Source organism: Sinohyriopsis cumingii, chromosome 13, assembly GCF_028554795.1.
Source record: "Sinohyriopsis cumingii isolate HCF-2022 chromosome 13, ASM2855479v2, whole genome shotgun sequence".
In the NCBI taxonomy this organism is placed as follows: domain Eukaryota; kingdom Metazoa; phylum Mollusca; class Bivalvia; order Unionida; family Unionidae; genus Sinohyriopsis; species Sinohyriopsis cumingii.
The window spans coordinates 20,108,925-20,123,250 of NC_142973.1; the positions used below are offsets into that span (position 1 = coordinate 20,108,925).

The window sequence follows — 14,326 nt, forward strand, 5'->3', positions numbered from 1 at the left end:
AAGTGTATGTAAAATAAAAGATAAAGGTAAAAAATATGTAACATTCTGAAAACATATGGTCAATGTTTTGCATATAAAACGCATTACCTCAAAACCCAACATTCTCTCTAGCAGTATGTAATATAAAGTCTCTCTCTCTCTCTCTCTCTCTCTCTCTCTCTCTCTCTCTCATATATTGATTGCCCTGAGCAGTTCACGTCGTCTGGTAAGTAATTTAGTTTTAACCGACGCATTACTTGATGGGCGAAGTAAATTTGGTCATTTGGTATCAAAGTATATAAATAAATGAAATCGATGGGGGTGGGGTGGGCGGGCACCCATGTGGATATATTGTAATGTTTGACTTCCATGTGATCTTGAGAATCAGAAAGAACTTGGAGCGCAGAATACGAGAATCTAACATGAATGTACCTCTCCTAGTTCATACGACAAAAACCGACACAAAATGATGGAAGCAACGCTCTAGATCTATTTTCAATGATTGTTGGCCTCAAGCCGAGCCCGCAAACTGTAATTTGACACGAGGTCAAGTCACAGCCTAATATTTCTTTGAAATGGTAAAGACGGGAAGGGGTGCAGAACTAAGAAATTTATAGTTACCTTGATGTCACTCATACCGAGCAGGGCCAATAACTCAACTTCGTAAAACATCCTCTGGCGATATTACTGTTTAAGTAATAATACCTCGAACTGAGTTAAACACCATGCAGTGGACACATGAAAAGTTCATTTGCAGACACGAGGACAGAATGATGTTCTGTGTCATTGCACTCTTTGTTGGAAGGCTGGGGCTGGGGGAGGGGTATGATGTTCAGCTAATTATCTGTCAAGTCTTTGATTTGTCGCATAATACTAATCTAATTTTACAGGATGGGGGTTTAGATAGGGAATAATTTAAATACTTCATCTCAAGGGTCATTCTCTTAGTCTCTTTCTTAATGGAATCGGATAATTTTAACAGGAAATTCTGAGACCAATCCAAGTAGAGGGAATATAAACATATGTAACTAATCAACATTTTACAGTTACAATTACCTGCTATTTCCATATTTAATTTACACCCTCCAGCTTTGACTTTTCATTTAGATAAAGGAAACAAACAACCCTTTTCATAGTCTGAGACTGTGACGTCAAATCGCAGACGGGTGCCGTCCAAGCCGGTTGCTTATTGGATGTACGGAAGTTTTCTATTAGAAAGAACTGTATTAGAGCTCTGAACTCGGAACTGTGTTTGCCGGCATGTATATGTAAACTAAGAATTTATGAACATGTGAGACTTGCAGAGATCGTGGACTTTTGTATGTCCTGGAATTATTACTTCTCACCGCACTCACGGATGAATTAACATGAACATAAGTAATTAAGCTATAGATCTCTGCAGGTCACACAATATGTTTGCTTCCTGATCACTAAATATAGACCGCACATTAGGTTCCGTTATGTTAACGTCTTTACACCTTGGAGGATCGATCCGATATTTAAGTGTTTCGGGTCTGTGATGTATCCAATCAAAATCGCTCTTACAGTTATCTTTTTCACTTTCAACAAAAGGGCGAACTGTATGCTGCCTCCGGTGCCGCTCAACAGTTTCGAATGTTACAAAGGGTAAAGTTTTAAAAGAAAAATAACATGTCCAGGTTTTCCTCACTGGTTATAATGGCTATTTTTTTAAAAAGAAACTTGTGCATCTTAGGTATTGTTATTTAAAAAACAACTTTTAATTCCCTTTAATTTGGCCTATGACCGATGTGTGTAATATGAGTTATAAAGTTTACACTGGGTACAGTGGTACGCCCCAAACCGTACTGAGATATAACAAACACATATTGGAATACGTTTTGCAATGCAGTAACACTGAAGGAAAAAAAATAATCACTGTAATATTTACTACTTGAAAAATACAATATCTCTAAGTGAGTTACTTTGTAAGGCTTCAAGTGTTAATTAGGAAAATATAGAATTAACATCAACAATGAAACAAGTCTGCAAACACGTAAAAACAGTAAAATTCGCAGCAAATAAAAATCTCTGCCATTTCTAGTCTGTGTTTGAATTTAAACTTCACAGAAGCATTGTTTCAAATGTCTCAAATCATTTGAAACATCACTTTTAATTATTCAGCAAGACGTTAAGTAACGCATATTATTCGTAAGGAAACTTAACATATCAACGCCTGAACTCAAAGCAGCCCGGTAACAATGTCTCCAGCTATAATAAAGACTCCAACCGACGGCATTGGTGTTGCAGAATGCATAGCCTTTTCCGGGCTATTTGTGCAACGTGTGGAAACTTGTACTACTGAGTTTTTCACCATTTCAAAGGTCCCCATCCACCATTGGGATTCATTCCTGAACAAGTCAACCTCATGCTTCACTCTGTGAAGTCTGGATTGAGTACTGTTCTTTTAATGTCATTACGAACAGGACATAAGTGAAGTCTGGATTGAGTGTTGTTCATTTAGTGTCATCAGGAACAGGACATAAGTGAAGTCTGGACTGAGTACTGTTCTTTTAATGTCATTATGAACAGGACACAAGTGAAGTCTGGATTGAGTGTTGTTCATTTAGTGTCATTAGGAACAGGACATAAGTGAAGTCTGGAGTGAGTACTGTTCTTTTAATGTCATTACGAACAGGACATAAGTGAAGTCTGGATTGAGTGTTGTTCATTTAGTGTCATTAGGAACAGGACATAAGTGAAGTCTAGATTGAGTATTGTTCATTTAGTGTCATTAGGAACAGGACATAAGTGAAGTCTGGATTGAGTACTGTTCTTTTAATGTCATTAGGAACAGGACATAAGTGAAGTCTGGATTGAGTGCTGTTCATTTAGTGTCATTAGGAACAGGACTAAAATATATGGGGTAAAATGAAGTCTATAAATTATTATTTTTAACTGTTAAAATATTCCCTGCTCTTGACTTGCCCCCCCCCCCACTTTGCCCGAATACCCATTAATGGTGGTACTGTTCATCGCGTTTTACATTCTCTTACATTCTCGTGGTAAGCGTCTATCTACGAGAAAAAAAGACTATGGCTTTTGAAATAAATTGGACCGCAATATACCGGTATAACGCTGCACCACTAGTTTACAGCTTGACCTTACTTCAGATGTGCAAATATCTATAAAATATGCTAGCTCCCGGTTGGTCATTTTCACTTCTTGGACATCATCTATATATCGGTAAAAAGAGCCATCAAATTTGTACATTTGATATATTTGGTAATTCATTCATTGCACTTTCAGAAGCTGGTATTGTCTAGTCTGGCAAAATTCATTTTCCAGTTTTAATGAAAATAAATAGTGTACTTTAGACTAATTCATGCTGATATTTAGGGGGCACTTTAGAGCAGTCATTTTGGTTAGCTGTGTGCTTAGATCATTCAGTTTCCAATAAAATTTCAGCCACAGAACATGAAAGTAACAGAGTTATGCCAACGTTCTCTCAATTGTTCATGTTGCAAATGCAAAAATACTTCACCTTACACCCGTCAGTCCCAAAATAGTTCATATCAATAGAGCGCCCCCTCCAACATTTTCGGAAGCTGTACACTGCACCGTTATTACACGCGATTCTATTGATTATTGGGTATTTGATACTCGTGAATAGATGTCACTACCGCCCAGTTTCTAATCTCACATTCATATCAAAAATCTTAGAAAAGGTTGTTCTATCCCAGTTTGTATCTCATCTAAATTCAAACAGTCTTTTTAGCAATGTACAATCTGCATATCGCCCTTGCCACAGTTCTGAAACTACTCTTCTAAAAGTAGTTAATGACATTCTCTCTGCGTTGGATAGCGGAAAGATTACAGTCCTCACCCTCCTTGATTTGTCTGCAGCATTTGACACAATAGACCATGATATATTACTTCACCGTCTCCGGCATGTATTTGGCATTCATGATACAGCTTTACTGTGGTTCAAGTCCTACTTGGTCAACAGGACACAAATTGTATCTGCAAATGGAATACACTCCAGCCCAGTTGATCTATGTTGTGGTGTTCCACAGGGGTCTGTTCTTGGACCTGTTCTCTTCATTCTGTACACTCAGTCGCTCTCAAGTGTCATAGATCATCATCTAGTGTCTCACCAATTGTACGCTGATGACACCCAAATATACAAATCTAGCCACCCAACTGAAGTTGATGCTACCATCCAAGGTGTAGAGAGGTGCATTTCGGATGTGAAATCATGGATGACATGTAACAAGCTGCAGATGAATGATGATAAAACTGAGGCCATTCTGATCACAACACAAAGACTTTCTCATTCACATCCTTTACCTCAAACAATAAATATCAGCAACGCAAACATTAAATTCACACAATCAGTACGAAACCTAGGTGTTACTCTGGACAGTACTCTCACATTGCACCAACATGTCATGAACATATGCAAGGCTGCATATCTTGAGCTGAGATGTATCAGCTCAACTCGCAAATATCTTTCAGTTGATGCCACAAAAACACGTGTGTTCATTTGTACTTTCAAGACTGGACTATTGTAACTCAATTCTGTCTGGTTCATCTCAATATCTACTCCAGAAACTTCAAAAAAGTTCAAAACACAGCTGCTCGGATCATACTTTGAGTACCACGATCAGAGCACACCTCCCCGCTGCTCTGTACCCTACACTGGCTATCCATTCGATCCAGAATCAAACACAAAATCTGTTCTCTGTGCTACGTTTCACTGTCGGACTCTAGTCCAACATACCTATCCGATCTCACCCATGTGTACTCACCAGCAAGATACTTACGCTCCTCTTCTGACAATCGTATACTCATTACTCCCACTATGAAAATAAAGTCATATGGACAGCGTTCTTTTGCATACCAGGGCTCAGCAACGTGGAATGAATTGCCCACTGAACTTAGACACAAAGACACAGTGATCACATTCAAGAGGGCTCTTAAAAATCACTTATTTCGCTGCAAGAACAAACTTAAAGACCTAATAATGTTTCCTACCTGAAATATTCTCAGCATGTTTTTTATTTTTTAATTTTTTTCTAATTTCATGGTGTTTGTTTTTGTAATAATATTATTATATGTTTTTTATCGTGTAGGTGTTGTCTAATGTTGTAAAGCGCTTAGAGCTTCTAAAGATTAGGCACTATACAAAGTCCTCATGTTTATTATTATTATTATTATTATTATTATTATTATTATTATTATTATTAGTGGAAAGCACTGAAATATCGAATCGATCCGCCAGGGTATCGATGGGTGAACATTTCGGAATCTTGGCTAGCAAATATCTTTTTAATTATTATGTTGATATAGTATCATTCTAAATTTGATTATATAGAAATGGAGTGACCAACAGAGATGGAAACTGAAAGGTATCTACTTGCTGAAGTATGTCTAGCGTATATTAAATAAACTTCTATTTATTTTTAAGTGGGGCATTATGGATGTCACTATCTGAGTTTATAGAAATTTTAAAATATGCTTGGGTAACTAGAGACTCAGTAGTACAGAGATGATGAATTATATGCTACCCATATTGTTGCTTTGGGTTTAACGCCATTTTTTCAGCACATGATAGGATTATACATGGCAGCCAGTATAACACATGGAGGAAGAGCCCGGGAAACTTCCGGTAAGAAACCCCAACCCACGTGAAGCTACTGGCAAGCTTTCTCACATATCCACATCGGTCCCCATACAGGCATGCAGAGAGAGAGAGAGAGAGAGAGAGAGTTCATGATCCATTATTGAGAAGAATGTTCACGCCTTTTATATTATTTTGTTGTATTTAATAATGTTTACATTTATCTGGAATGCATTAACTTGTTGAACTTAATTTTCATATTCATTTTGGAATTCTTGAACATGTTGAACTTAATAATGTTCACATATAATTGGAAAGCTTTAACCTTATAAAAAAAGATTGATTTACTTCTTCATTTTTAAACTTTTAGAACTTTACTTTTAATGGCGCCATATGGCCATTATTCTGCTGAGATGCCGTTAAACGCCATTACATACATACATACATACATACATACATACATATACACGCACGCACGCACATACCGACAGGCAGACAGGCACACAGACAGACACAAACACATACATAATACATACATACATACATGCACACACATACACACGTACATACATTATAAATTTTCTTCTAACTGGTACCATTTGGTCATAATTGTACTGATATATTGTTAAATGTACATACATACATACATACATACATACATACATACAACATACATACATACATACATACATACATACATACATACAACATACATACATACATACATACATACATACATAGTTTTCTATTGTTGGGAATAATTGTAACCTTTTATAGACGAAATTCTTCATTCTACAATAAAATGTATGCCCTACTATCAACCAACATATCCAAACATAACAGCAATAATAAGTAGTAAATTATCATATCTAAAAAAATTAAAGGCCAACGTCTTCTTGTCAAATCCGCAAATTTTTGTTGTATGACAGCTGTATGTATGTATGTACGTATGTATGTATATATATATATATATATATATATATATATATATATATATATATATATATATATATATATATATATATATATACATATATATATATATATATATATATCTGTGTGTGTGCATATGTACATAGTTTTCTATTGTCGTGAATAATTGTAACCTTTTACAGACGAAATTAGGTATGATCAGTCATTCAATGGTATATGAAAAAGATAGAGAGAAATCCGGAAAAGCGAATGTATATGACGTACTGAGAAGTGTTCCCTTGTCACGATACTCTTGTAACTATCTGTAGAAACACCATTCTTTACATATACATCACGTGTTTGTGGTCACTGACGTATTTCGTTGTTATTATTAGTAGTAGTAGTACAATTTTCTGCACGACAGTAAGGTAGTGCTTCTGGAAGGTAACGGTTGTGCCATATCATGCTGTATTCGTGATTTTAAAGAGCGTCAGATTGCATTGTCAATGGTCATTGAATGTGTAGTGCAAATCGAAGATGATGAATTATTGTTGCTGAGTGTGTGACATTGTCGGAATTTTAATCACGATTGCAACTTTAAACGAGAATATTCTATTCCTACGTTGATATATTTGTACTGCATAGGATTTAATTTAGATTATTGTTTTATAAAAAAAAATATCCATTCTATAACCGTAATTTAGACATACTATGGCAATGTATAATGTTTGCCAGTAATAATTTAAATGCATTCCTCTACCAGGTGGCTGGTGGCTTAAAACCGGCTTTAAGAGATACCTCAATTTTCTTAAACTTTTACGACAAAAATATAGGTCTTTTCTAATAGAAAACTACCGTACCTCTTCTAATACAGTTCTTTTCTAATAGAAAACTACCGTACCTCCTCTAATACAGTTCTTTCTAATAGAAAACTACCGTACCTCCTCTAATACATTTCTTTCTAATAGAAAACTTCCGTACATCCTCAATACAGTTCTTTTCTAATAGAAAACTACCGTACCTACTCTAATACAGTTTTTCTAATAGAAAACTACCGTACATCCTCTAATACAGTTCTTTCTAATAGAAAACTACCGTACATCCTCTAATACAGTTCTTTTCTTTCTTACTTACTTTGACTTCTTAGATTCTTGTTTTGACTCCTGACCGCTCCGGTGGCCTAGTGGTTAGAGTGTCCGCCTCGGATGCGGGAGGTCGTGGGTTCAATTCCCTGCCGAGTCATACCAAAGACAAAAATGGTACTAACAGTTACCTTGCTTGGCGCTCAGCATTAAGAGGTTAGTATTAGGACTGGTCGGCCTGGTGTCAGGATAATGTGACTGGGTGGGACATCATGCTACATGTCTGCGGCACGATGCCCCAGCGCTAGACATCACTATAAACTGCCACACTGCAGACATCGTAGCAATATGACTGAAAAATTGTTAAAGCTACGTTAAAAAATCCAAATCACACACACACACACACACACACACACCATACTTTGACTCCTACGATTATATTTACAACCATGAACATCTGTTTAAAGCTTTTGTACCTTTGACAATAGCTGGGTACCACGAAAATTTTTATACTGTGGTTTCTACGTTATATTTGAACATATCGTGATAAGAACAAAGGCATATCACAATTCTATTAAGAATCAACAGTTTATTTTTCTGGGGCAGGGGCCCGGGATTTTTGGTGATGGGTGGGTGGGTACATTTGCGGCTCTAAAATAGCTTGGGAAAATATCTTGCTTTGATTATTGCAAATTAACAACATGTTATATCTATTATAATATTTGAAATTTTAATTATCTTGAGATAAAAGAAAATATAATATCTCGGTTCGAAAGAAAATCGCAGACCCCCTCCCCGAAAATTAAATGATCAGTGCCCTATATTCAATGAATTTGTAATGTATAAGTTAATTGTTTTATAAGTGTCACCTAAAAACTGAAACTAAGGAGGGATGAACAAGTTGACACTACATGTGACACTACATATGACACCCTGTAAACGACACTACGCTGACCTTACAAAGCTTGTTGAAAAATAAAGATAGGTAGGGAAACTTTGAGTGGGATTCTAACACCCGCGGCAAGATCTTTTTCAGTGACAGTCAATAAATATAACAAACATTGACTTGACAAACGAGAAGCTCTTTAGTTGACAAGAGAAATTAGTAAATTCAGACAGAAAACAACTGCGCTGCTAAAAAATCATAGGATGATTTTGTGTCTTACAAAGGAATACATGAACTTAACATATTAGCATACGCTAGTAATTTTACCTTAATCTTTTTCCAAATGTTTGATTTGGTCCGAATATCATTTGTATGTCTTTCGACCGCTATGTTGGCACATCTGACACGTTTCAAACATGTGATTAAAGGTTCATAAATAACGATTATGTTTGTAATATTTGAAATTAATTAGCGACATATTCAGTTATTTTGCAAGAAGGTAATAATTTTTTTAATTACTTTGTCATGAAAAAGGACAAAGTGTTTTTATATCATCAAATTCCTAGCAAGATTACTCAGTAATTTCCGTATGTTCCTTAATGACGGAAACTACCGAAATACCCGTACATTGATAAAGTAGTACAGAAAACAACTGCTAGTTATATACGTACTACAAATCAGTATACCAGTAATACCGCGTGAATCTGCCTTTCACTCTTTTCGACCAGAGGCATTTGGAAGACAACACTTTTCTGTGTAAAATTATTCACAAGTTCACAGCCTTCTCACTTTACAAAACTGGCTACTTTGTTACGTGGGGAACTTTTTAGTGAACTAAATTACCTTAATATTTCACAACACTTCATAAAAACACTCCCATAAAGATGATGTTAGGTTGTACCTGATATTTTCTTTTTCAAACATAAAAATAATTACTATTTTATGTCCATTTTTTAAGGTCTTTTTCGCTTCATTGACGTTTACTTTCGTATTAGAATTCGTTCATTATGGGTTCTTTATTATTTCTTGTTTTCCGGTTAATTTCGTTGTTTTGTTAATTTTTCCCCTTTTTGGATTAGGCATGTGATATTTTAGTTATTAACCCTTAATCTACCCACCCCCTCCATGACCTAAACGCACCTCGTATCTTTGCTACAAAATGTAGAGTACGTTAAAGAGCAAACGATTTGACCGGAAGTGACATAAATCATTTCTATATTTAAAAAAATCTACCTCATGATTCTTACAAATGTAACAAGTGTTCAAAACTGTACTGCAGTAAAGTAGTAGTTGCACTGGTAACTATGCCAACAACATCGAAGTAAATCGCAAATTTTAGCAACAAAATCTGATAGTACAGCTAATTGGGGTCAATGCAAAAACACGACAAAAAGTTTGTATCTGTGTAAAGATCAAAGATATGATCCCATAAACATTTATCATCATTCAGTTTTCCGTTTACTACCAACAACGAAATTTGATCTCCGCGAACATTTCTGATTTTACAGTACCATTTTCACGCCCAACACCATTAGGGGCGTCCGCAAAATTATTTTCGGGGGGGGGGGCAAACATGTAGTGGTCAGCTATTAAGTTTTACGGATGTAGGCCAACATATGTTTAGAGGTGAAATGCGGGTCTTTTTGTGTTTATCTTGAGACAAATAACCGAAACTTGTATCGCCTGTATTTCATCATCGGACAGCGCGAACAATGCAAAATTAATGTATCAAACTTCAAGAATGCGGTCTTCGATGGCTAAAAACAAAGGTAAAGAGGTCTTTCCCAAGAGATGTCACACGGACTAGGTCACAGAGGCTGGTGGAGAAAAATGAATCAGCTAAAAATTTAGCGACACATAGTAAATCGCCTGGGAGGTCTGGACCGTTCAGTCTGGTTGTGTACGTGTGATATTTCACTGAAATACTGCATTTGCACGTATCAGATCTAAGTGATAGAAATTCTTTCTCTATCTGCGTCGGCGAGAGTAGTTGGAGCACGTCGTGTTAGTCACTGTTTGCCTGTCTGGTTACGTTTTGCGTTTATGTAGATTTCTGAGACACACTGATAGGGCATTTCTGCCCCAACCTGGCCCAATCCCGCCCAGGTAATATCATAGGGAAATTCAGGCTCGTCAATTTAACCCCTGTGGAAATGCTGTACCAGCTCAGTCTCGACCTCTTCATTTACCTCCCCCAACCTTCCAACTTCCCCACAGGGAAGATGATAAAGAAACGATACGTAATGTATTTTAACATAGTATCATTAATGTACAAACTTAAAACGCAGTTTGAAGTTAAAATAAATAAATATTCATAATTTTAGTGAAAATAGATTCTTCATGTTTTTCATAAAACGTTCTCCTGTTTTGTCGTAAGAGGTGACAAATGGAGACAGGATAGCTTGCCGGCAGTGGCATGGTAAGAAAATCTGCTCCCACCCTACCGCAAAACAATTCTGAAGACTCCTCCAAATAAAAGTGGTTAGAGCGTCCGCCTCAGATGGAGAAGGTCGTGGGTTCGATCCCCGGCCGAGTCATACCAAAGACTTGCAAAAAAATGGTACTAACAGCTACCTCGCATGGCGCTCAGCATTAAGAGGTTAGTGTTAGTACTGGTCGGCCTGGTGTCAGGATAATGTGACTGGGTGGGACATCATGCTACATGTCTGCAACATGATGCCCCAGTGCAAGATCACTATCACGTGTCACACTGCAGACATCGTAGCGATATGACTGAACAAGTGTTAAAGCTACGTTAAAAATCCAAATTACACACACACACACACACACACACACACACACACACACTAAAATGTTTCTTTGATGGGAACGTTGGGCCCCCATTAGGCTTGTCGCTACCCCCACCCACCCTGAACTCCACTGCGTGCTTGTCTCAGGACCGTACGAGTCGTCCTGGGTCGACAGCAATGGCACGTGCTTTGGAAAGACTTCGCACCAATTGCCTCCGCACTTGATTAACTGACGATGCTGATGTGCCGTAATATATTCAACTAATTTGTGCACAGCAAAACCTTGTTAAGTATTATTATATTGAAAATTTAATAGTTATCTATACGGCTATGTCTTAAAATTTAGTAATTTAATAAGTGTCTACTATGTTCTTGTCAGTACTCTACTGCGCTTCCCCACAAATTTAAATGCTCGTCGTTACCTATTTTTCTCTTTCAAATACTCTTCTTGAATTTTTCACGAAATCATTTTTGCATCTCAAAATAAAAGAGTATCACGAAAAGATAATCATAACATTGTAGATTTTACTCACCCTTTTGTAGTCTCGTTGAAACCACAATGGATCTGCGATGACCCATCGTCGATGTTCATCTGGTTTTAAGTTAACCGCACAAAAGGTTTACCAAGTCATCTTTCTGTGAAACAGATGAATGTTATTAACGTTAAGACCGTGAACTCATTGTGAAAAGAGATAATCTGAACGGTCATCATTTGGGCAATGATATTTATTGCACAGTCATCGTCGCCACAGTACTACAACCATATAATTAACAACGACGACAAAGTCATATATGGAAGAGGTTCACATTTATGTCACTACGAGTTGAAGATGTCGGGATGTCAATGGACTGCATATTACTATCATTTTTTCCTGTATATGATTGTGATCAAAACTGATGGTTTATGCACGGTGTCGCTGTAAGGCATGCCAGTAGTATGTCAGTTGATGCACAGTGTCACTGTAAGGCATGCCAGTAGTATGTCAGTTGATGCACAGTGTCACTGTAAGGCATGCCAGTAGTATGTCACTTGATGCACAGTGTCACTGTAAGGCATGTCAGTAGTATGTCAGTTGATGCCCAGCGTCACTGTAAGGCATGCAAGTACTATGTCATTTGATGCACATTGTCACTGTAAGGCATGCCAGTAGTTTGTCAGTTGATGCTTAATGTCACTCTAAGGCATGCCAGTAGTATGTCAGTTGATACACAGTGTCATGGTATGGCATGCAGGCACTATGTCAGTTGATGCACAGTGTCACTGTAAGGCATGTCAGTAGTATGTCAGTTGATGCCCAGTATCACTGTAAGGCATGCAAGTACTATCTCATTTGATGCACAGTGTCACTGTAAGGCATGCCAGTAGTATGTCAGTTGATGCACAGTGTCACTCTAATGCATGCCAGTAATATGTCAGTTGATGCCCAGTGTCACTGTAAGGCATGCAAGTACTATGTCAGTTGATGCACAGTGTTAATGTAAGTCATATTTAATAGTATGTTAGTTTATGCACAGTATCATTGTAAAGCATGCTAGTATGTTGGTTTATGCACATTGTCACTGTAAGGCACGCTAGTAGCATGCTGGTTTATGCACAGTGTCACTGTAAAGTATACGGTATTATGTTAGTTTATATACAGTGTCACTGTAAGGTTTGTAGTAGCATGTTGGTTATGCTCTTATGTTACGTGTTTAGGTTCTAATAAACAATAACAAAAGAAAGAGTGAAAACAACAAACTTTGAAAATTTAACAAATAATGTATTGCCCTGGAAAAACTATGGAAAAATGGACAAATATAAACTTACGGTTTTAAGAAATAAAATCCAGAAATAATCCAAGAATAATCCACGAATTCAATTTTAGAAGTCCTAGTAATGAAATGTTTCTAATGAATTCAAGTTCGAGTCCCGATGAAAAATCCAAAATGGAAGGGGATGACGTATACTGTAGTCGGTGTAGCGCCGATGTGTTTATAGTTTTTTGTGAACCACATAAAATAATATTCTGGTGTTTGAATTCCGAATAAAATTTAAAGATATGTTTTTTTCCAAGAATTCTGTATGAGCACTCAAATATTTCCAGGAAAATAATTAATCTGTTAGAATCAAAATAATTTGAATAAGATTAAAATGTTGTTGTTGTTGTTGTTGTAGCAGGGTTTAACGCTATTTTTCAGCACAAGATAGGCATTACATGGCGGCCAGTATTAGTGCTAGAGGAAGAACCCGGGAAAACCCCGGAAAGAACCACCGACCCACCAGAAGCTACTGGCAAGCTTTCTCACATACTCACATTGACTGAATCCGAGACTCGAACCCACGCAGACAGATGTGAGATGGCAGTGATCCGTAACGGAGAGCGCTTTAGACCACTCGGCCAATCGGGGCCCCAAAAATTAAAATGTAACTCCAAACTGGTCACAATGAAACACTTTCCAGTGTCCAAGGTAAAAGCCCAAACTGAGAATTATCTCTCTAAACATCACCATTAAATCTAACTACTGCGCAATTTCGGAAAACACAGAATTGCGAAATAGAGGCTGCTTCTATCTAAAATTACGTACTCCCAGTATGACCTTGATAAAAACCAATCAGTTTACTCCGAGAATAAAATAAAAATAGAAAGACATTTACTTGTCTCAGTGATTTCTGAATGAAGGTCGGGAACTAAGTATAAAATAGAAAAGGTGTTTCTATTATTGGGTGTTTATGAAAAGAGTCAGGTCAAACTGAATTTTCCGAAGAAGAAAAAAAATATGCCAAATCAAGTAAGCAAGATGACATTACTTTGACATGTAATGAAATTAAAATAAAAAGATTTTAAAACTTACAAATAATTAAATTAAATGAAATATAAGTTAAATATATTATACATAACAATGCACAGTGTCACTGTACGGTATGAAGCAGTATATTGGTTTATTCACAGTGTCACTGTAAGGTATACGGTTTTATGTTAGTTTATGCAGTGTCATACTGTATGGTATACGGTATTATTTTAGTTTATGTACAGTGTCCCTGTACAGTATGATTGTTTGCTTTGTTTGTTTTTGTAGGGTTTAGCGCCATTTTCAGCACAAGATAGGATATACATAGCGGCCAGTATTAATGGTGGAGGAAGAATCCGTGAAAACC

General features: G+C 36.8%; 1 protein-coding gene and 1 long non-coding RNA gene across 4 annotated transcripts in view; one reads left to right on the forward strand and one right to left on the reverse strand.

The window, feature by feature from the left end:
* Positions 1 to 14,326, reverse strand: part of LOC149785018 (uncharacterized) — an 85,799-nt gene that overhangs the window by 44,180 nt on the left and 27,293 nt on the right. The window contains exon 2 of the long non-coding RNA XR_016425349.1: positions 11,724 to 11,826. This is a non-coding gene — a long non-coding RNA (uncharacterized LOC149785018). The remainder of the gene's footprint in view (positions 1 to 11,723; positions 11,827 to 14,326) is intronic.
* LOC149785019 (sperm-specific sodium:proton exchanger-like) overlaps positions 1 to 14,326 on the forward strand; it is a 196,698-nt gene that overhangs the window by 28,430 nt on the left and 153,942 nt on the right. The gene's annotated exons all lie outside the window — the stretch shown is intronic.